Below are 25,130 nucleotides of genomic sequence, written 5' to 3' on the forward strand. Positions count from 1 at the left end.
ACCCATGGTATGCTGGAGTGGGTTAGAGAGCCCAGGGTTTCGCTGATTGCCAAGGAGAAGAGGACACTGTGCCAGCTGGTCCAGGAGGGGATGAGGTGAGGAGAGGCAGAGGAAGGGTGGGGTGTTGAAGTGCTCGGAGATTATGCCTGCCGCTGTGTGGCTGAAATCCTGTGTGATTAGCACATGGAGAGCTGAGATGATAGGGCATTAAGAACACAATACATAGTGCAGGGACATGGATTGCTCCGGCTCATCGCGTGAGGGGTCCTAGAGCCTTGAGGCTGGACAAGGGCACTATCCGAGGCGCTCAGATGAAATGTCCTATCTCAAACCATCTGGGAAAGAGCTGGAGAGATTTGATGGTCTGTCATTAATATACTGGTGAGTAGCATCTTGTCATCGCTCTAGTGCGGGCGTCAGACTGGGGAGTGTATAAGGATATTTGTGGATGAGTTTGATGTACTTGGTAATGTTACTATGGGTCAGATGGAATTTCCTGTGCTCTGGGAAACCCGCACCTGCGATGGGGGTGACGCCCGGTGCCTTATGTATTGCACAGTTGTGTATGTATCTTTAAATGCCCCTGTTTGTATTGCTGGTGAAGTGCTGTTTTTGCAATATCTGATGGTGAATCTTTTTAGTTTAGTACAAGTGAAAATACATGTGCTTTATAAGCAGTAGGGGCACAAATGTGGCCTTTCTGATTGGTGATAGGCCTAGAAATGGGTATTATAGTAACATAAAACACAAGTTGTTGTCTTTTGGTGAGAGATCACTTGTCTACTCCAGTGATGTGCTTGAGACACGGAATGTCACACTGATAGTAAATAAGGTGCAGATAGTGAATGGATGAAGTTTGATACAGTGAAATAGAATATTCTGTTTTAACTCTCAGAAGCTTATTAACTAACATGTGACAAAAGTTCTGTAACTCACAGGTACAGGCCAGCAGCCCAGGTACCTGTGTCTGTAGGGAGGGCCAGCATCAGTGGCAGTGGCGTGCGGCTGGGTTTCTGCTACAAGAACCCCAAAGACAGAAGCCAATAATGCAATCAGCTGAGATGATGATGTATAGCTAGTATATACTGTAGGTTAAGTTGGCTGAAGCCTTAAAATCTGAAAGGCACCCATTTGCTTTGGACTTTCCTGTTTATCCTTGGTCTCACTAATAGAAATCATTAGATTAGAATGTTTGGGTTTTTTTGCCCAGAAGTCCATGAAATTGCCGGATTGGTGGATATCTGTTGTATATACCAGTGGCAAAGGGGATAGAATGAGAGGGAGGATGTTACAGTAAAAAAAGAGCTCAGAGAGTCTTCTAAAATGTCTCTGCTCTCTCATGTGCCATAGTGCTGTGATTGCCATAAAAGTCCATGAGAGTTAAGAAACAGGGACATCCAAAATTCCGGCAGTCGGGATCCCGACGATCAGAATCCCGACGGATCCCAAAGGTGAGTACGGAGGTTGGGGTTATGGTTAGGAACTTAGGGGGAGGTTAGGATTAGGCTGCGGTAGGAGGGGTGTTATGGTTAAGGCATTGGAGGGGGAGGGGAGGGTTACGGTTAGGATTTGGGGTAGGCAGAAAGTACTTACCGGTATCCGGGATTTTGCTTTCAGTCTTCTGATTGCCGGAATTTTGTAAGAGAAAAATATAATTGCCAGGCAGCTTTTTATAGCCTGCCACTGTAATTTATGTTATTTTATGCTCATTTTTTCATGGGATTGCTACTTTAAGGGAACAGTTTAAAGAGCCACTAACCCAAAAACACAAGTTATTATACATAAAAGAGCTACAACTATTATTATTGTTATTATTATACTTTATTTATATGGCGCCACAAGGGTTCCGCAGCACCCAATTACAGACTACATATGCACATAATCAAAACAGGAAAACAGTGACTTACAGTTGAAGACAATAAAGGACAAGTACAGGGTAACTAAGCATAACTACACCAGTAAATGACATAGAGATAAGTTCCAAGGCGGCCAAAAAACTGTGGGATCTGGGCAGTTGAGGATTATTAAAGTAAGAAAAGGATAAGCACATGAGGGAAGAGGGCCCTGCTCGTGAGAGCTTACATTCTAAGGGGAGGGGTAGACAGACAGGGGTGACACAGATGGGGTACATAGAGAGCATGGAACAGAGGGTTAGGATGAGATTTGGCTGGGTTTGGTAAAGAAGTGGGTCTTAAAAGCCCGTTTGAAGTTTTGTAGAGAGGTGGAGAGTTTGAGGGGGAGAGGTAAAGAATTCCAGAGAAAGGGAGCAGCACGTGAAAAATCTTGGAGATAGCTATAAAGGTTTCCATACATTGAGATGTTAGTCTTCATATTTACATTGGGTCTAATTCAGACCTGATCGCTAGGCGGCATTTTCGTACAGCGGGTGACCAGGTCTAAACTGCGCATGCGTATACACCGCAACGCAAAGGCGCGTCGCAAGGGTTCAAAGCGGGTTTGTGTGAAGAATCCATTCGCACGGGCGTTTGCAAGGAGATTGACAGGAAGAAGGCGTTTTTGGGTGTTAATTAACCGTTTTCTGGGAGTGGTTGGAAAAACGCAGGCGTGTCCATGCGTTTGCAGGGAGGGTTTCTGAACATGCTGATGTGATCGCAGCGGCTGAGTAAGTCCTGGGCTACTCAGAGACTGCACAAGATCTGTTTGTACAGCTCTGCTACACATGCGTTCGCACACTTGCAAAGCGAAAATACACTCCCCTATGAACGGCGACTATGCGAACGCAGGACTGCAAAAAAACCCTAGCGAGCGAACAGGTCTGAATTAGGCCAATTTTCAGCAATGGGCACATGGAGTTTCAGGCAGAAACTCTGCTGTGTGTAGAAAAATATCTTTCCTACTAACTTCATCCCAGACATCCCCCGGCTCTGATCAGCTCTGCACAGTTTCTGGGCCCTGTCCACACAAACCTTTTCTCACCAATGAAGAATTAGCGTGGCACAGGAATCCAGTGATTTGTATTTCTCACAGACCGCAGTGACATACACGGCTCGGTGGTTGCTACTAGAAAATGACGTCAGCATCAATAGATCACCGCGCCAACTCTCCGGCTTTTTTTTATTTTGGGAAAGTGCTCGTGGGGTCCTGTTGTGTTACATACAGTATATATCTGAATCTTACTAATGGCTTTTTTATACTGTTTAATTTTAACATTCTTTAAATAATTAGACATCTAACTGTAAGCGCCTACTGTCTAGTGGTAGTTTTATCTACTGGTTTACTCCCTAGGGTGAGATATATGACACCTTCTAAAGAGTGGAAATTGTCCCCATAATAACCAATCAGCGACTCGCTATCATTTTACAGGTTGTACTTGATAAGTGCTAGCTAAAAGCTCCGCTTATCCACTTCTCCACTCTTAGAAGGTTAGATACATTTCTCCCTTGATCTTCTACTTACTGATCTAATGACTTAGTTCCACCTGTTGTCTTATCTGCTCCCACCTTGCCTGCCTGCCTATGTATCATACCTCTTACATGCTCTGTGAGACCCTCATTTGTTATATATCTTACCTATTATGTTTCACGTTCAGTATTCAGTACTATGCTTTATTTTGTGGTAATATTGCATTAATGCTTTTTAATATCTATATTGTTGCATTGTCATGTTTCTAATTTTGCATGTTGGTCATCTATGTCTTTGTACTATGCTGTCTTCCCCAAATGGAGTGGCGATAGAGAGTGTGTGTGTGTGTGTGTGTGTGGGGGGGGGGTACACACATAGTCGCCGCCCACGGGGGAGGGGGGGGGGTATTTTCACTCTGCAGGTGTGTGCGAACACCTTTGCAGCCGAGCACAGCAAAAAAAACATTTTGTGCAGTTTCTCAGTAGCTCTGGACTTACTCTGCCCTTGCGATCACTTCAATCTTTTTGGTGCCGGAATTGACGCGCAGTTGATGCGCAGTTTTTCCGTTTTTTTACCTGATCGTTGCGCTGCGAAAACCGGCAGCGAGCGATGAACTCAGAATGACCCATCTAAGTTCCTCTCTTTCCTAAGCAGCGTTTACAGACGGTTATTTGATGTGTGTTGTGGGATAGTGAAGGCATCAAATGATTGGGTATGAGCCAAAATTGCAGCACATGATTGTTGCGGCCAAGTCACATCATTCAGTCCTCTCTATCCCGCACCATCTCCACCCCACCACCCTTTTTTACAAAAAATATCTTCTGGCCAGATCAGTGTTAAATACACTGATTGGCTGCTAATATTGGTTGGTTATATTATAGCTTATAGTATAATTATAAAATATTATTATAATGCATCGTACCTACTTCTCCCAGGGGTCTGGAAAGGGGAAATCCAGGGAGGAGGGGCATTATGTGGTGTCATCCCAGTCACACCCCAATTTCATAATATGCCATTTGTAGCTCTCTGTTATATGGGCATGGCTATGGGCTGTATTAACCCATGGCTGGGACTTTAGGCTTTCAGGTATTTTAGGCCCCCTCCCGCACTTCGGTCTTCTACACCACTACAGCTGACAGCCTGACCCAGAGTGCAAAGTGCCTTTAACCACTGGAGCCTCACAGTGCCTCAGCAAAAAAAGTTGACGGGCACCTAGTCCCTGCGGAGACCCTAGGCTTCACCCTCGTTAGCCTTATGAGTAATACACCCCTACATGATAATGAAATTTAAAGCAAATTGTGCAAAGTTTAGAGAAAATCATGTCATTGCGCCCTCATGCCGCCCACTTTACGGGAATAGTGGTCGGGTTCCTGGGCAATTGACTACTCTCCCGAGTTTCGGGAGAAGTCCCTCATAATTGTGAGCCACCCAGAAATTCTGTCTGAGATAGTAGGAAAGTAATGTAATGTTGTCATGGTCTATAGTTTAAAAACATGGAGACTTTAGTTTAAATATTTCCAGCAAATCTCTCGATGTAGGCAAACAAATATTAATGTTGAAGAATGAAAGAGGCCTCTGAAGAGACTGCTGTTGTCACTTGGAGTTACAAAGGGGTGGAGCTTAAGGGAAGTGCGTGAGGTGGTCCTTTAAAATGTTCGTGGTTAGGTGCACTAGGCAGTGTTCGGGTGAAACGCGTGTGTGTCTTGCACAGTTCGCTGCTGGGGCATATTTTACCCAATATTGTCTGGATAAGTAATGGAAGATATGTGGCTATTCCACTGTAGCTCTTTGAAAAAGATAAGCCAGTAGTCCACTGCAGAATGCAGACAGTCCATCATGTTTAGTACCTGTTATAATTGGAGCTGATAGAGGTTGAACAACGTAAAAATAGTCACCTTAGATATTGTCATACTACTGACCTGGTACCTGTATATGATGTGTATATCAGCCAATCCACAAGAGAGCAGTCTTTAAAGTAAGATTGTCAAGCACTCAGTCTGTCTCAGTTACACCCTCTTCCTAACTCGGGTTAACTATTAATGGTGCCATTGGTGCTTAACATCAATGACATTAAACCATTGACGGGAACCAATGGTTAGCAACCATCAATGGACATCCCTATTGTAGGGAACTGCAGGCCAATTAGGAAAGGGGTGGGGCTTAATAGGGCACCATGAGGTGGGGTTAAGCTCCAATTCCCCTTCACCCTTGGAATTGCTGTCTTAAAGACACTGATGGTGAAGAACCATCAGATTTTCTACATCAGTGTCAAAACCATTGACCATCATTTGCCATCTCTATCTCAAATTCTTAAGGACCCCATACACTACAACGATATGTCTGAGGCTGAAGTTGGATGTAATTTCCCTTGAACTCCCCCGGGACCTTCCCAGGAGTGATTCCATACGATTTGGTACTTTTGTGCTATTTTTGCATAAGATATATCGCATGCGATTGATGAAGCCGCTATATATCGCATGCAATATATCGTACGGCAGACAATTGTACCATGAGATATATCTGATGGGCTGGATAGAAGGCTACGGGGGCTGGGAGTGTCCTGAGAATGCCAGCCAAACTTCCCTGTGATACATCGCATGCGATATATGACATGCACAAAAAACACACTTTTTTCATCCGATTCCATCCAATTCCGATATATCATTAGTGCAGCACCAACGACCTAGGGTATCCTATCTGACAGCCACGGGGACGCGCATCAGATTGGATACGATCTAAAACACATACGATTGTACACAATTTCATACAATATATCAGACGGTTATATCGGAATTGTATGAAATCGTGTAAAATCGTCCTAGTGTATGGGGCCCTTTAAATTTTAACAGCATTTGTTACTAGTTTTCCAACGTAATAATTCTTGCACTGGATTCTGTTTTGTGATATCATGGAACAGTGCCTTATCCAAGAGAACGATTTTTTTTTTTATATACGTATGTCTGGATGATATACAGTAAACGCTTTGATGAAAAGCACGTAATAACCAGAGAAGCAAGAAAAACAAAGCAATAGATAAGATGACACGTTATATGTACCTTACCCCCACAAAAAAAAAAAAAAAAAGGCTCAGGTGTTCTGTGGTCACGCACCCATCCTGCTTTTGAGGCCTCCGATGTTTACCCCATCCTCTCTTTCTGCAGAACTCGGTAGCCCTAGAGCTCAGGGGAGCATGGCTGGTTATGTGTGAATAGGTTTATTGTTTGTGGTCTCACCACACACTATCGATCAATGCTCAAATGATCATACGAATAAGACCACATGTTGTTTCGTTTTTGTAAGACTTTCCTGTGTCCCCATATTCCCAGGACAGTCCCCTTTATTCCCACCCAAACTGTTTAACTGACAGTGTTGTGTCACGATATTCCCAGAAAAGTCTCCTTTATACCCCCCCAAAAACTGTGTAACAGACAGTGCTGTGTCCCGATATTCCCAGGACAGTCCCCCTTATCCTCCACCACCCCCCACCCCAACTGTGTAACTGACAGTGCTGTGTCCCGATATTCTCAGGACAGTCTCCTTTTTCACCACCTAAACTCTTTAAATAAGTTCTATGTCCTGATATTCCCAGGACTGTCCCCCCCCCCCTTTCCCATAAAATGATCAAATGTGTAACTGACAGTGCTGTGTCCCAATATTCCCCAGACAACTATTTAACTGACACTGCTAATTTTTCCGAATTGCAGCCTCCTGGTGCAGCTTAGATAAATCTCCCAAAATGTCCAGGAGACGAATTAGGTGTAGGCCTCCCAAACAAGAGTGCTTAATTACCATAAGATGTGTGGTGACATGGCTCAAACTCTCAGCTAGCCCCTCCCACCCCAGGAAACACCACGTGGTGTGTGTGTGCTAATACAATCACGTCATCCCGCCCCTGCCTCTCAGACGTTACTGTAGAGAAAATGTACATAGTCTTTGCTCATAAATATGTTTATCCGTACTGCACATGCACACCAAAGATACATATATCTGTAAATCCATATTCCCATTCAGTTGCACTTACACAACTGTACATTTGGGTACCACTTTGGTCATCTCCAGTTTACTGCAAAGCTTGGTACCAAATTTTCCTTATCGTCTTAATAAATAGTGAGATGATTTGACTTAATTTGGGATCCAAGAGTGGATTTTTATACCCCACATAAACAAGGTCACACGGGTGTCCCAGATCTTCATTTCATTTCAAACTTGGGCATACCTCCCAACATAACCCTCTCCAGGAGGGACACAATGCTCTGCTCCTGGTCTTCCCTCTTAATGTATGATTGCCATCACCTGTGCCGAAACACCTTTCTTATCCATAAACCTGTTCAACACAGGTGCCGGCAGTCATAAAGTAAGAGGAAAATCCAGGAGCAGAGCATTTTGTTCCTCCTGGAGAGGGTCATGTTGGGAGGTATGAACTTGGGGCTCCCTCTAGCTGGCCAGGCATATGTGGATTTATAATTCCATCATGAGAGCTGGAGAGTCGCAGGTTGCGGCCCTCAGTATTCCTAATGCACCTAAACATTTTGGAATCTTATTACTTCCTCATCCAGGTGGCTATTCCCCATTTTCACCAACTAATACCAAAATATTGGGACGTTCAGCCTGAATGCTATTCTCGAGTCTGACTTGAGGATCTGACTGCTAAGAGTTCATTAGAAAGTGTAATGCGTTAGAGAAGAAGTTAACAGGTGACTGATTGGATTTCAGCGCTCTACTGGGAATCTCATCAGCAGGATTGGTAAAGGGAGCGGTGTTTGTGTAACTCATCCTGCTGACTGCGTAACCCCTCTCTCTGTACTGCATACTCAGGCCATCCAAGCTGCTGTTCCTGCAACAGACAAACTCTCCTGTATAGACTCTGCGTGCCTGGTCATAACAGACAGTGCATGTAATCAGCAGCATTAAGCGGATTAAGGGCTAAAGCTTTTGTCACTTAAAGTTCACATCAAGTCCAGCTCTGGGTAAGAACAGTTTGTTTGTCAGGATGACAGGGAGCTGACACGACATCAGCTTCTGGCTGACGAATCGCTGCAGTGTCAGGTTGGTTATTTAAAGGGACGTTATCCTGAGTCACTATTATATGTTGTTGTGTGTTACTTCTGTGTGCTCTGCTGAGCATAACAATTATATCCAAATGGGAATGTAGTGTCAGTGTTAGGCACAACAGAGGCCATTTATGGAGGGATGCGCGGTGCAAAAGTAGAAATGTAGCTTCATAGAACGCAGCATGCAATTGTCAGACCCCTGTGCAGATTTTTTTTGTGGGTGGTCAGGGTCTACAAAACATATCTATCCACTAGTTAAGAGCCCACTCTCCTCTTCTGAGCAGGCACAGGGGTGGTTTGTGCGATTTGAAGCCCTGTTTGTACTTATATGTTGCCTCCTACCCCTATGTGCCTCCATTTTACTACAGGGATCCATGAGGGTGTGTTGCAGGGGGAGGGAGCAGATGTTGGTATAATGCTACCATTTGTGCCACGGCACTAGCTTGAGAGGCTGGTGCTATAATGACGCAATTTACAGTTCATGCGAGTAGTGAGGTGGTCTACTCCCTTACAGTCTGTAGGCTGCCAAAAATGACAGGAGACTAAGAAAATGTAGCCATGCCGTGTTCAGAAGACCAGAGTGTAGGCTACAGTGGTAGAAGGACTGACATAGCCAGGGCCCCCTCACTGCCGGGCCCCAGTCACTCTGCACATCTTGCAAACTGTGGAACGGCCATGGGTCACAGCAAGCTCCAACCTTCTGCCATCAGTTCCAATTAATTCTATTTTCTGCTTCTCTCCTGAATTACTGCTGGGTTTAGCCTCATTAGTTATTATTACATGTGGCACTTTAGTGTATTTGAAACTCTATTTTAGAAAGTGCCCAGAAATGTCATTCTCTGCCACTGAATGGCGTATAATCCTTTCCATTGCATGGATAGCACAACCCCAATCTTCACCACCTCTGATGCAAAAAAACAATGTCCCTACCTTCTCCAAACAGCAATATATGATCCTAAAACTGTGCCCTTTCATTCCCTTTATCTAAACCCCCATCCCCCCAGCAAGTAGATGAAATTGCCTTTTGGCACTCTGCACAAATTTGGTCGCACCACTGTCCCCTCTCCTTACTGTTTTTTTGTGGTTTTATAAACTTTTTTAATAGAAGAAGAAAAGAAAAAAATAACATTTGTAAAATTATTAAAATGAAACAACTGACCCCCTGAGGAAGCCCTAATTGGTGGGTGGGAAATGTTGGTTTACACCCCCTGAACATTGTCCGTCCTTGCACAGGTCAATTGCTGCATCCTAACACCTGGAGCCAGGAACTGAGAGCAGTGTATCTAACACTGCACAAAGCAACCACCTAATCAGGACCCAGCAGGCTGGAGAAAGAGGAGTGTCTTTGCAGCAGTCCGATAGGAGCAGGGACTGTTTCTGTACACAGTGAACAGCACTGAAAGCAGTACCTGCACAAGCTGCTGATGCTGTATATAGAGGATCCACTACAATGAGCCAGGAGGATCACAACATATGTGCTAGCACTTGCAATTTTATCCACACTATATATCATCCATCTTTACTTTTATTGTCCTTTTATTGCTGTTCATTTTGGCCTTTATATGTATCTTTATATGCCTTTTAATCAGTAATTACTGCAGAATATTACAGCATGTGTATGATTTTGCAGTTCTAATAAATTGTTATATTTACTTGAATGATCCCTATTCTGTACACATTTATTATAGATACATCTGTGCGCCGGGAAAAACACCACCATATATCTGAAACAACATAAAAGGTCATTATGTATATAGCAGCCTGTCTTTGATTGTTGGTTGACTGTAACTTTTCATGGAATTGGTCAGTCTGTCGTCATCCTTTTAGTTCATCACTGTGAGGAAATGAGGTCGGTGATAATTAATATAGCTATGGTATAGCATGGTAAGACCAGTGTCGCAGGGTGGATGCTGAAAGGCACCATCTGCAACAGCTTCCTCCATACCCAAGGGAAAAAGCTGCCCAGTGTTCTATACGGAAGGAAGATAGCGTTGAAGTGAAGAAAGCAGTGCCCACAATCCAGGCACTCCAGGAGGAATTGTGCTACAGCTTCCCTTTTGCTGAGATGGCAGATGAGGACTTAGGGGTCATTCCGACCTGATTGCATGCTAGGTTTTTTCGCTATGCTGCGATCAGGTCCGAACTGCCCATGCATAATGCACCGCAATGCGCAGGCATGTCGTATGGGTGTAAAGTGGATCGTTGCTGAGTGATGGATTTTACAAGGAATCCATTTGCAGTGCCGATCGCATGGAGATTGACAGGAAGAGGGCGTTTGTGGGTGTCAACTGACCGTTTTCTGGGGGTGTTTGGAAAAACACAGGTGTGTCCAGGCGTTTGCTGGGCGGGTGTCTGACGTCAATTCCGGACACGAACAGGCTGACGTGATCGCAGCAGCTAAGTAAGTTCTGAGCTACTCAGAAACTGCAACATACTTTCTCTAACGTCCTAAGTGGATGCTGGGGACTCCGTAAGGACCATGGGGATTAGCGGCTCCGCAGGAGACTGGGCACAACTATAAAGAAAGCTTTTAGACTACTGGTGTGCACTGGCTCCTCCCACTAAGACCCTCCTCCAGACTTCAGTTAGATTCTTGTGCCCGGCTGAGCTGGATGCACACTAGGGGCTCTCCTGAGCACCTAGAAAGAAAGTATATTTAGGTTTTTTATTTTACAGTGAGATCTGCTGGCAACAGACTCCCTGCAGCGAGGGACTAAGGGGAGAAGAAGCGAACCTACCTAACAGGTGGTAGTTTGGGCTTCTTAGGCTACTGGACACCATTAGCTCCAGAGGGATCGACCGCAGGACCCGACCTTGGTGTTCGTTCCCGGAGCCGCGCCGCCGTCCCCCTTACAGAGCCAGAAGCAACGAAGAGGTCCGGAAAATCGGCGGCAGAAGACTTCGGTCTTCACCAAGGTAGCGCACAGCACTGCAGCTGTGCGCCATTGCTCCTCATGTACACCTCACACTCCGGTCACTGATGGGTGCAGGGCGCTTGGGGGGGGCGCCCTGAGGGCAATATATGACACCTTGTCTGGCAAATATACATCATATATAGTCCTAGAGGCTATATAGATGTAAAATTACCCCTGCCAGTATTCCAGAAAAAGCGGGAGAAAGTCAGCCGAAAAGGGGGCGGGGCTTCTCCCTCAGCACACTGGCGCCATTTTTCCCTCACAGCTCCGCTGGAAGGAAGCTCCCTGGCTCTCCCCTGCAGTCTGAACGCTACAGAAGGGTAAAAAAGAGAGGGGGGGCACTAAATTTAGGTGCAGTATAGATAATATATATATATAAGATATATAAAAAAGCAGCTATAAGGGAAAACACTCATTGATAGTGGGATCCCAGTGTTATATAGCGCTCTGGTGTGTGCTGGCATACTCTCTCTCTGTCTCCCCAAAGGGCTTTGTGGGGTCCTGTCCTCTGTCAGAGCATTCCCTGTGTGTTTGCGGTGTGTCGGTACGGCTGTGTCGACATGTTTGATGAGGAGGCTTATGTGGAGGCGGAGCAGATGCCTGTAAATGTGATGTCACCCCCTGCGGGGTCGACACCTGAGTGGATGGTGCTGTGGAAGGAATTACGTGATAGTGTCGACTCCTTACATAAAAGGTTTGACGACATACCAAATGTGGGACAGCCGGCTTCTCAGCCTGTGTCTGCCCAGGCATCTCAAAAGCCATCAGGGGCTCTAAAACGCCCGCTACCTCAGATGGTTGACACAGATGTCGACACGGATACTGACTCCAGTGTCGACGACGAGGAGACTAATGTAACTTCCAGTAGGGCCACACGTTACATGATTGAGGCAATGAAAAATGTGTTGCACATTTCTGATGTTACCCCCGGTACCACAAAAAAGGGTATAATGTTTGGAGAGAGAAAACTACCAGTAGCTTTTCCTCCATCTGAAGAGTTAAATTAAGTGTGTGAAGAAGCGTGGGCTTCCCCTGATAAAAAGCTGGTAATTTCTAAGAGGTTACTAATGGCGTACCCTTTCCCGCCAGAGGATAGGTCACGCTGGGAAACATCCCCTAGGGTGGATAAAGCGCTCACACGCTTGTCAAAGAAGGTGGCACTACCGTCTCCGGATACGGCCGCCCTGAAGGAATCTGCTGATAGAAAGCAGGAGGCTATCCTGAAATCTATATATACACACACAGGTGTTATACTGAGACCGGCTATAGCTTCAGCCTGGATGTGCAGTGCTGCTGCTGCGTGGCCAGATTCCCTGTCAGAAAATATATATACCCTAGACAGGGACACTATTTTGCTAAACGTAGAGCATATAAAAGACGCACTTTTATACATGAGGGATGCACAGAGGGATATTTGCCGGCTGGCATCCAAAATTAGTGCAATGTCCATTTCTGCCAGGAGAGGGTTATGGAGTCGGCAGTGGACAGGTGATGCAGATTCCAAACGACACATGGAAGTTCTGCCTTATAAGGGTGAGGAATTGTTCGGGGATGGTCTCTCGGACCTCGTTTCCACAGCAACAGCTGGGAAGTCTACATTTTTACCCCATGTTCCCTCACAACCAAAGAAAGCACCGTATTATCAGGTACAGTCCTTTCGGCCCAATAGGGGCAAGCGGGTTAAAGGCGCATCCTTTCTGCCCAGAGGCAGAGGTAGGGGAAAGAAGCTGCAGCATACAGCCAGTTCCCAGGAACAAAAGTCCTCCCCCGCTTCCTCTAAGTCCACAGCATGACGCTGGGGCTTCACAGGCGGAGCCAGGTACGGTGGGGGCCCGTCTCAAAAATTTCAGCAATCAGTGGGCTCGCTCACGGGTGGATCCCTGGATCCTTCAAGTAGTATCTCAGGGGTACAAGCTGGAATTCGAGACGTCTCCCCCCCGCCGTTTCCTCAAATCTGCCGTGCCAACCACTCCCTCAGGCAGGGAGGCAGTGTTACAGGCAATTCACAAGCTGTATTCACAACAAGTGATAGTAAAGGTGCCCCTACTTCAACAAGGAAGGGGTTACTATTCCACAATGTTTGTGGTACCGAAACCGGACGGTTCGGTGAGACCCATTTTAAATTTGAAATCCTTGAACACTTATATAAAAAAATTCAAGTTCAAGATGGAATCGCTCAGGGCAGTTATTGCAAGCCTGGACGAGGGGGATTACATGGTATCGCTGGACATCAAGGATGCTTACCTACATGTCCCCATTTACCATCCTCACCAGGAGTACCTCAGGTTTGTGGTACAAGATTGTCATTACCAGTTCCAGATGTTGCCGTTCGGTCTCTCCACGGCTCCGAGGGTCTTTACCAAGGTAATGGCCGAAATGATGATACTCCTTCGAAAGAAGGGAGTTTTAATTATCCCGTACTTGGACGATCTCCTGATAAAGGCAAGGTCCAGAGAGCAGTTGTTGGTAGGGGTAGCACTATCTCGGGAAGTGCTACAACAGCACGGCTGGATTCTAAACATTCCAAAGTCACAGCTGGTCCCTACGACACGCCTGCTGTTCCTAGGGATGGTTCTGGACACAGAACAGAGAAAAGTGTTTCTCCCAGAGGAAAAGGCCAAGGAGCTGTCATCTCTAGTCAGAGGCCTCCTAAAACCAAAACAGGTGTCGGTGCATCACTGCACGCGGATCCTGGGAAAAATGGTAGCTTCCTACGAAGCGATTCCATTCGGCAGGTTTCATGCAAGAACCTTTCAGTGGGACCTGTTGGACAAGTGGTCCGGATCGCATCTTCAGATGCATCGTCTGATAACCCTGTCTCCGAGGACAAGGGTGTCTCTGCTGTGGTGGCTGCAGAGTGCTCATCTTCAAGAGGGCCGCAGATTCGGCATACAGGACTGGGTCCTGGTGACTACGGATGCCAGCCTTCGAGGCTGGGGAGCAGTCACACAGGGAAGAAACTTCCAAGGACTATGGTCAAGTCAGGAGACTTCCCTGCACATAAATATTCTGGAACTAAGGGCCATTTACAATGCCCTAAGTCAGGCAAAACCCCTGCTTCAAAACCAGCCGGTACTGATCCAGTCAGACAACATCACGGCGGTCGCCCATGTAAATCGACAGGGCGGCACGAGAAGCAGGACGGCGATGGCAGAAGCCACAAGGATTCTCCGATGGGCAGAAAATCACGTGTTAGCACTGTCAGCAGTGTTCATTCCGGGAGTGGACAACTGGGAAGCAGACTTCCTCAGCAGGCACGACCTCCACCCGGGAGAGTGGGGACTTCATCCAGAAGTCTTTCAAATGATTGTAAACCAGTGGGAAAAGCCACAGGTGGACATGATGGCGTCCCGCCTAAACAAAAAGCTAGAAAAATATTGCGCCAGGTCGAGAGACCCGCAGGCGATAGCTGTGGACGCTCTGGTAACACCGTGGGTGTACCGATCGGTTTATGTGTTCCCTCCTCTTCCTCTCATACCAAAGGTACTGAGGATAATAAGGAGAAGAGGAGTAAGAACTATACTCATTGTTCCGGATTGGCCAAGAAGAGCGTGGTATCCGGAACTTCAAGAAATGATGTCAGAGGACCCATGGCCTCTACCGCTCAGACAAGACCTTCTGCAGCAGGGGCCCTGTCTGTTCCAAGACTTACCGCGGCTGCGTTTGACGGCATGGCGGTTGAACACAAGATCCTGAAGGAAAAGGGCATTCCGGAGGAAGTCATTCCTATGCTGATTAAAGCTAGGAAAGAAGTAACCGCAAACCATTATCACCGCATATGGCGAAAATATGTTGCGTGGCGTGAGGCCAGGAAGGCCCCAATGGAAGAATTTCAGCTGGGCCGTTTCCTGCACTTCCTACAGTCAGGGGTGACTATGGGCCTTAAATTGGGTTCCATTAAGGTCCAGATTTCGGCTCTATCGATTTTCTTCCAGAGAGAATTGGCTTCACTACCTGAAGTTCAGACTTTTGTTAAGGGAGTGCTGCATATTCAGCCCCCTTTTGTGCCTCCAGTGGCACCTTGGGATCTCAACGTGGTGTTGGATTTCCTAAAGTCACATTGGTTTGAGCCACTGAAAACCGTGGATTTGAAATATCTCACGTGGCAAGTGGTCATGTTGTTGGCCTTGGCTTCGGTCAGGCGTGTTTCAGAATTGGCGGCTTTGTCATGTAAAAGCCCTTATCTGATTTTCCATATGGATAGGGCAGAATTGAGGACTCGTCCCCAGTTTCTCCCCAAAGTGGTATCAGCTTTTCATCTGAACCAACCTATCGTGGTGCCTGCGGCTGCAAATGACTTGGAGGCTTCCAAGTTGTTGGATGTAGTCAGGGCCCTAAAAATTTATGTTTCCAGGACAGCTGGAGTCAGAAAGACTGACTCGCTCTTTATCCTGTATGCGCCCAACAAGTTGGGTGCACCTGCTTCAAAGCAGAGTATTGCTCGCTGGATCTGTAGTACGATTCAGCTTGCACATTCTGCGGCTGGACTGCCGCATCCTAAATCAGTTAAAGCCCATTCCACGAGGAAGGTGGGCTCTTCTTAGGCGGCTGCCCGAGGGGTCTCGGCTCTTCAACTTTGCCGAGCAGCTACTTGGTCGGGGTCAAACACGTTTGCTAAATTCTACAAATTTGACACCCTGGCTGAGGAGGACCTTGAGTTCTCTCATTCGGTGCTGCAGAGTCATCCGCACTCTCCCGCCCGTTTGGGAGCTTTGGTATAATCCCCATGGTCCTTACGGAGTCCCCAGCATCCACTTAGGACGTTAGAGAAAATAAGAATTTACTCACGGGTAATTCTATTTCTCATAGTCCGTAGTGGATGCTGGGCGCCCATCCCAAGTGCGGATTGTCTGCAATACTTGTATATGGTTATTGCTTAACTTAAGGGTTATTGTTGAGCCATCTGTTGAGAGGCTCAGTTGTTATCATACTGTTAACTGGGTATTGTATCACGAGTCATACGGTGTGATTGGTGTGGCTGGTATGAGTCTTACCCGGGATTCAAAATCCTTCCTTATTGTGTCAGCTCTTCCGGGCACAGTATCCTAACTGAAGTCTGGAGGAGGGTCTTAGTGGGAGGAGCCAGTGCACACCAGTAGTCTAAAAGCTTTCTTTATAGTTGTGCCCAGTCTCCTGCGGAGCCGCTAATCCCCATGGTCCTTACGGAGTCCCCAGCATCCACTACGGACTATGAGAAATAAAATTACCGGTGAGTAAATTCTTATTTTTTTGTAGTGCTCGGCTGCACATGCGATCGCACACTTGCAAAGAAAACATACACTCCCCTATAGGCGGTGACTATCTGTTCGCAGCGCTGCAAATAATAGCTAGCAAGCGATCAACTCAGAATGACCCCCTTAGTGAGAGTGCCAAGAACTGTCTGCCCAGTATGTTACACTGGAGAAGGCCGACCTTGACCAGGTGGATGCATGGAAGCACTGTCTGCAACCCGTTCTCTCCTCCCTGGGGGAATGTCACAGTGAAACATTCTGTGACCAACTGGCCATTTGCGGGCTTGGAGGATATAGAAACCATCGCAGAATGCCAGCGAGACATTGAGGAAGAAGTCGCCATGGTTACACTACCACCACTCGAGCAACAGAACCTCCAAGGGAATTCCTCAGGTGAGCACTTACCAGTCCTGGCTACTGAGCCATTCCCAGTGTTGTGTTTGGGGGAGGAGAAATTGGCTTTTGAGGGAGAAGACCTGAACAGGGATCAGTCAGTCCTGTCAGTTTCTCTGCAGCCACATGGGGAATTACCTGATGGAACAGTGGAAGTGATTTTTGAGGGGGAAGAGTTAAGAGACAAATTGTCGGATTTTGCTACTTCCATGCAGGCTAAGTTCAAGTTGACTTTGGCAATAGGGCAGGAGCCGCAACATGTTTCTGCCATTGGGCAGATTTTGGGCATGCAATCCGGGGAGGGGGAAGGAGAGCCCCACACTGTACCTAGAGCCATGGCCGAGCACCAGCATGTGCCCGTCATTATGCAACTGACAAATTTATGTTTGGGACACTTGGATAAAATACCCACTCCTGAAGTGCCAGAGGCGAGGGATGTAATGCACCACCAGGAGGGAAACTGCTCTCAGCCAGCATCCCACTATTTGCTTGTTCTCCGGTGGGTGACCACGGAACAAGTGGGAGAGGTACAGGCATTTACAAGTATGTTTTGAGCCCAGAGTTATTTGCTACCAGGGACATATAATTGGGAATCTGGTGAAGAACTGAGCAATTGTGGGTTGCTATTATAATTCCACCAGACCCAAAAGGCCGGTCATTAGACTCTTCAGGAAACATGGCCCTCAGTCCTTTTGACCCAGGTGGGGTTAAAGTGCCAGATAGTTTGTTCTGCCCAGGCACAGGGCTTAAAAGTGGTGGAGGAACTTCTGAACTGCTAATTACCCTCTCACCAAACCTAAGAAAAGACTTACTGGGTTGTCCCAACAGCTTCGCTTGGACATTAAGGACTTTATCTACAACTTTCCGGGACATTGGGTATAAACAGTAGGAGAGGAATGTGAGGAAATGAGGTCGGTGATAATTAATATAGCTATGCCTCATTTCCCATGTCAAATATGTACTTTTTATATCCATATCCATTACATCCAATTTGTCTGTTTGTTCATTCTCCATAACATGTCCATTGCTGCTCACCCAATACTGTGTTTAAATCAATTTTAATATTGTTAATTTCTCTATCGTCCTAGTGGATGCTGGGGTTCCTGAAAGGACCATGGGGAATAGCGGCTCCGCAGGAGACAGGGCACAAAAAGTAAAGCTTTCCGATCAGGTGGTGTGCACTGGCTCCTCCCCCCATGACCCCCCTCCAAGCCTCAGTTAGATTTTTGTGCCCGGCCGAGAAGGGTGCAATCTAGGTGGCTCTCCTAAAGAGCTGCTTAGAAAAGTTTAGCTTAGGTTTTTTATTTTACAGTGAGTCCTGCTGGCAACAGGATCACTGCAACGAGGGACTTAGGGGAGAAGAAGTGAACTCACCTGCGTGCAGGATGGATTGGCTTCTTGGCTACTGGACATCAGCTCCAGAGGGACGATCACAGGTACAGCCTGGATGGTCACCGGAGCCTCGCCGCCGGCCCCCTTGCAGATGCTGAAACAAGAAGAGGTCCAGAATCGGCGGCAGAAGACTCCTCAGTCTTCTAAAGGTAGCGCACAGCACTGCAGCTGTGCGCCATTTTCCTCTCAGCACACTTCACACGGCAGTCACTGAGGGTGCAGGGCGCTGGGAGGGGAGCGCCCTGGGAGGCAAATGAAAACCTATTTGGCTAAAAAATACCTCACATATAGCCTCCGGGGGCTATATGGAGATATTTAACCCCTGCCAGAATCCACTAAAGAGCGGGAGACGAGCCCGCCGTAAAAGGGGCTGGGCCTATCTCCTCAGCACACAGCGCCATTTTCCTTACACAGCTCCGCTGGTCAGGACGGCTCCCAGGTCTCTCCCCTGCACTGCACTACAGAAACAGGGTAAAACAAGAGAGGGGGGGCAAAATAGTGGCAAAAAATTATATTATAAAAGCAGCTATACAGGGAGCACTTATTATAAGGCTATCCCTGTCATATATATAGCGCTTTGGTGTGTGCTGGCAGACTCTCCCTCTGTCTCCCCAAAGGGCTAGTCGGGTCCTGTCTTCGTTAAGAGCATTCCCTGTGTGTCTGCTGTGTGTCGGTACGTGTGTGTCGACATGTATGAGGACGATATTGGTGTGGAGGCGGAGCAATTGCCAAATATGGGGATGTCACCTCCTAGGGGGTCGACACCAGAATGGATGCCTTTATTTATGGAATTACGGGATAGTGTCAACACGCTAAAGCAGTCGTTTGACGACATGAGACGGCCGGACAATCAATTAGTGCCTGTCCAGGCGCCTCAAACACCGTCAGGGGCTGTAAAACGCCCTTTGCCTCAGTCGGTCGACACAGACCCAGACACAGGCACTGATTCCAGTGGCGACGGTGACGAATCAACCGTATTTTCCAGTAGGGCCACACGTTATATGATTTTGGCAATGAAGGAGGCGTTACATTTAGCTGATACTACAGGTACCACTAAACAGGGTATTATGTGGGGTGTGAAAAAACTACCTATAGTTTTTCCTGAATCAGAAGAACTAAATGAGGTGTGTGATGAAGCGTGGGTTGCCCCCGATAAAAAGATGCTAATTTCAAAGAAGTTATTGGCTTTATACCCTTTCCCGCCAGAGGTTAGGGCGCGCTGGGAAACACCTCCTAGGGTGGACAAGGCGCTCACACGCTTATCTAAACAAGTGGCGTTACCCTCTCCTGAGACGGCCGCACTTAAAGATCCAGTAGATAGGAGGATGGAAAATATCCAAAAAAGTATATACACACATACAGGTGTTATACTACGACCAGCTATAGCGACAGCCTGGATGTGCAGTGCTGGAGTAGCTTGGTCAGAGTCCCTGATTGAAAATATTGATACCCTGGATAGGGACAATGTTTTACTGTCTTTAGAGCAAATAAAGGATGCATTTCTTTATATGCGTGATGCACAGAGGGATATCTGCACACTGGCATCACGGGTAAGTGCTATGTCCATTTCGGCCAGAAGAAGTTTATGGACGCGACAGTGGTCAGGCGATGCGGACTCAAAACGGCATATGGAAGTTTTGCCGTATAAAGGGGAGGAGTTATTTGGAGTCGGTCTATCAGATTTGGTGGCCACGGCTACAGCCGGGAAATCCACCTTTTTACCTCAAGTTACTCCCCAACAGAAAAAGACACCGACTTTTCAACCGCAGCCCTTTCGTTCCTTTAAAAACAAGAGAGCAAAGGGATATTCATATCTGCCACGAGGCAGAGGAAGGGGGAAGAGACAGCAACAGGCAGCTCCTTCCCAGGAACAGAAGCCCTCCCCCGCTTCTACAAAAGCCTCAGCATGACGCTGGGGCTTCTCAAGCGGACTCGGGGGCGGTGGGCGGTCGTCTCAAGAATTTCAGCGCGCAGTGGGCTCACTCGCAGGTAGATCCCTGGATCCTGCAGATAATATCTCAGGGATACAGGTTGGAACTAGAGACAGATCCACCTCGCCGTTTCCTGAAGTCTGCTTTACCAACGTCCCCCTCCGAAAGGGAGACGGTCTTGGAAGCCATTCACAAGCTGTACTCTCAGCAGGTGATAGTCAAGGTACCTCTTCTACAACAAGGAAAGGGGTATTATTCCACTCTATTTGTGGTACCGAAGCCGGATGGCTCGGTAAGACCTATTCTAAATCTGAAGTCATTGAACCTGTACATAAAGAAGTTCAAGTTCAAGATGGAGTCACTCAGAGCAGTGATAGCGAACCTGGAAGAAGGGGACTTTATGGTATCCTTGGACATCAAGGATGCGTACCTCCACGTTCCAATTTACCCCTCACACCAGGGGTACCTCAGGTTCGTCGTACAAAACTGTCACTATCAGTTTCAGACGCTGCCGTTCGGATTGTCCACGGCACCTCGGGTCTTTACAAAGGTAATGGCCGAGATGATGATTCTTCTTCGAAGAAAAGGCGTATTAATTATCCCATACTTGGACGATCTCCTGATAAGGGCAAGGTCCAGAGAATAGCTAGAGATGGGATTAGCACTGTCTCAAGAAGTGCTAAAACAGCACGGGTGGATTCTGAATATTCCAAAATCCCAGTTAATGCCAACAACTCGTCTGCTGTTCCTAGGGATGATTCTGGACACGGTTCAGAAAAAGGTTTTTCTCCCGGAGGAAAAAGCCAAGGAGTTATCCGAGCTTGTCAGGAACCTCCTAAAACCAGGAAAGGTGTCTGTACATCAATGCACAAGAGTCCTGGGAAAAATGGTGGCTTCTTACGAAGCAATTCCATTCGGCAGATTCCACGCAAGAATTTTCCAGAGGGATCTGTTGAACAAATGGTCAGGGTCGCATCTTCAGATGCACCAGCGGATAACCCTGTCTCCAAGGACAAGGGTATCTCTTCTGTGGTGGTTGCAGAGTGCTCATCTATTGGAGGGCCGCAGATTCGGCATACAGGATTGGATCCTGGTGACCACGGACGCCAGCCTGAGAGGCTGGGGAGCAGTCACACAAGGAAGAAACTTCCAGGGAGTGTGGACGAGCCTGGAAACGTCTCTTCACATAAACATTCTGAAACTAAGAGCAATCTACAATGCTCTAAGCCAGGCAGAACCTCTGCTTCAGGGAAAACCGGTGTTGATCCAGTCGGACAACATCACGGCAGTCGCCCATGTGAACAGACAGGGCGGCACAAGAAGCAGGAGTGCAATGGCAGAAGCTGCAAGGATTCTTCGCTGGGCAGAGAATCATGTGATAGCACTGTCAGCAGTGTTCATCCCGGGAGTGGACAACTGGGAAGCAGACTTTCTCAGCAGACACGACCTTCACCCGGGAGAGTGGGGACTTCATCCAGAAGTCTTCCACATGCTGGTAACCCGTTGGGAAAGACCAATGGTGGACATGATGGCGTCTCGCCTCAACAAAAAACTGGACAGGTATTGCGCCAGGTCAAGAGATCCGCAGGCAATAGCTGTGGACGCGCTGGTAACGCCTTGGGTGTACCAGTCGGTGTATGTGTTTCCTCCTCTGCCTCTCATACCAAAAGTATTGAGAATTATACGGCAAAGAGGCGTAAGAACGATACTAGTGGTTCCGGATTGGCCAAGAAGGACTTGGTACCCGGAACTTCAAGAGATGATCACGGAAGATCCGTGGCCTCTACCTCTAAGGAGGGACTTGCTTCAGCAGGGTCCCTGTCTGTTTCAAGACTTACCGCGGCTGCGTTTGACGGCATGGCGGTTGAACGCCGGATCCTAAAGGAAAAAGGCATGCCGGAAGAAGTCATTCCTACTTTGATTAAAGCAAGGAAGGAAGTAACCGTGCAACATTATCACCGCATTTGGCGAAAATATGTTGCGTGGTGCGAGGATCGGAGTGCTCCGACGGAGGAATTTCATCTGGGTCGATTCCTACATTTCCTGCAATCAGGATTGTCTATGGGTCTCAAATTGGGATCTATTAAGGTTCAAATTTCGGCCCTGTCGATTTTCTTCCAGAAAGAATTGGCTTCAGTCCCTGAAGTCCAGACTTTCGTTAAGGGAGTGCTGCATATACAGCCTCCTGTGGTGCCTCCAGTGGCACCGTGGGATCTCAATGTGGTTTTGGACTTTCTAAAATCTCATTGGTTTGAACCACTAAAAAATGTGGATTTGAAATATCTCACATGGAAAGTGACCATGCTACTAGCCCTGGCTTCGGCCAGGAGAGTGTCAGAACTGGCAGCTTTATCTTACAAAAGCCCATATCTGATTTTCCATTCGGACAGGGCGGAACTGCGGACTCGTCCGCATTTTCTCCCTAAGGTGGTGTCAGCATTTCATCTGAACCAGCCTATTGTAGTGCCTGCGGCTACAAGTGACTTGGAGGACTCCAAGTTACTGGACGTTGTCAGAGCATTGAAAATATATATTGCAAGGACAGCTGGAGTCAGAAAATCTGACTCGTTGTTTATATTGTATGCACCCAACAAGATGGGTGCTCCTGCGTCTAAGCAGACGATTGCTCGTTGGATCTGTAGCACAATCCAACTTGCACATTCTGTGGCAGGCCTGCCACAGCCTAAATCTGTAAAGGCCCACTCCACAAGGAAGGTGGGCTCATCTTGGGCGGCTGCCCGAGGGGTCTCGGCATTACAACTTTGCCGAGCAGCTACGTGGTCAGGGGAGAACACGTTTGTAAAATTTTACAAATTTGATACTCTGGCTAAGGAGGACCTGGAGTTCTCTCATTCGGTGCTGCAGAGTCATCCGCACTCTCCCGCCCGTTTGGGAGCTTTGGTATAATCCCCATGGTCCTTTCAGGAACCCCAGCATCCACTAGGACGATAGAGAAAATAAGAATTTACTTACCGATAATTCTATTTCTCGGAGTCCGTAGTGGATGCTGGGCGCCCATCCCAAGTGCGGATTATCTGCAATAATTGTACATAGTTATTGTTAACTAATTCGGGTTATTGTTGTAGGGAGCCATCTTTCAGAGGCTCCTCTGTTATCATACTGTTAACTGGGTTTAGATCACAAGTTGTACGGTGTGATTGGTGTGGCTGGTATGAGTCTTACCCGGGATTCAAAATTCCTCCCTTATTGTGTACGCTCGTCCGGGCACAGTACCTAACTGAGGCTTGGAGGGGGGTCATGGGGGGAGGAGCCAGTGCACACCACCTGATCGGAAAGCTTTACTTTTTGTGCCCTGTCTCCTGCGGAGCCGCTATTCCCCATGGTCCTTTCAGGAACCCCAGCATCCACTACGGACTCCGAGAAATAGAATTATCGGTAAGTAAATTCTTATTATATGCACTTGTGTTATGTTATTTGTTACCCTTTAGATAATGTATTTATGTTAGACCTAGTTTCCTATTGTTTTCATACAGCACAATGGACACTCAAAGGGTGAGTCATATAAGGAACCATTGTCCCTTTTTGTTTACTCCCTATTGTCCAAAAGTGAGCTGACCAGACAGGGTGGCTCTCTGGTTGATGTAATCACCTTGATTAGAATATGTATTGTATTCCAATGCTGTAAGATCCTAAGACACAGAGGTCACACACACCCCTGCAATATGAAGCTTCTGGCGGTATAAGTAGAGCTACACAGAGAGGTGAAGAGAGATTCTTTGATCCTAGGCTAAGAAGTAATGTTCTGCCAGGGATCTGCTGTGGGACCCATTATATTGGATTCATCTGGGACTCTGTGTTGCTGGAAGAGATTGTCTGCTCCCAGACTAAGAAGTAATGTTCTGTCAGGAGTTTGTGGTGGGAATTCTCGTGTGCAATTGGATTACAGAAGTGTGCTGAACTGTTTATAACTCATTCTGTTCAATAAACCACTGTTGGTTTTTCATCTACCGCCGTGCCTGAGTGATTTGGAATCCGGTATCTTCACAATCACCTATTAAGTCGTATCTAATTAGTGCCAACTTTAGTAGGTCTCAGCCTTGGATGTTACCATTTTTTGGTTGACAAAAGTTCCTGGTAAACACTAGGGAGGCCAATCCCGGGACGTTTTTTCAATCCCGGGATTCAGGATTGAAAAACGCTCAATCCCAGAATTGGGTTGGTAAAAAATAACATTTTATTTTATGCTCTCCCCACCTCCCCCAGTGACTCACCTCTCACCTCTTTTGTAGTGTGGCGGACAGCCAGTGCGAGCAATCCCAGGACTCAAGTCCCAGCAATTTTACCAAATCCCAGTATCCTGCTGATCCCGATCTCTGGGTTTTGACCTCTCTAGTAGACACCTATGTGTTAACAATAACATGTCAGTAACTATCAGAAAAGATAATTTCTCTAGCATCCATAAGGGATACTGGGGTTCACTTAGTACGATGGGGTATAGATGGTCCAAAGGAGCCGATGCAATTTAAATTTCTTCCAACTGGGTGTGCTGGCTCCTCCCCTCTATGCCCCCTCCCACAGGCAGTTTAGAAAAATGTGCCCTCAGGAGAGGATGCCCACTCTGGAGCTCAAGAGAGTTTTCTTCAGTTTATTTTAAAACTTTATTATTTTCGGTATGCTCTTTGGGCAACAGCATACCTGCACCGTGGGAGTTGGGGGGGCGGTTACCGGTCTCTTCAGGCATCAGAGCTGCTTCTCCGCTGCAGGACCACCATCCTGAGAGGTTGTTGTACAGCGGGGCACTGCGCCTTAGCTGTCACAATCGCAACACGCCGCACACCCCTAACAGATGCCTGAAGGTGTAGAGTGGTGAGTACAAACCGGGGGCCCCGCTAA

General features: G+C 47.1%; 1 protein-coding gene across 1 annotated transcript in view; it reads left to right on the forward strand.

Moving 5' to 3' along the window:
• Window positions 1-7,766: 7,766 nt before the first annotated feature.
• LOC134945482 (syntaxin-binding protein 4-like) overlaps window positions 7,767-25,130 on the forward strand; it is a 194,004-nt gene continuing 176,640 nt past the window's right edge. The window contains exon 1 of the mRNA XM_063934802.1: window positions 7,767-8,409. The gene's annotated coding sequence lies outside the window, so the exon portion shown is untranslated. The remainder of the gene's footprint in view (window positions 8,410-25,130) is intronic.

The sequence above is a fragment of the Pseudophryne corroboree genome, chromosome 7, assembly GCF_028390025.1.
Source record: "Pseudophryne corroboree isolate aPseCor3 chromosome 7, aPseCor3.hap2, whole genome shotgun sequence".
NCBI classification, from domain to species: Eukaryota; Metazoa; Chordata; class Amphibia; order Anura; family Myobatrachidae; genus Pseudophryne; species Pseudophryne corroboree.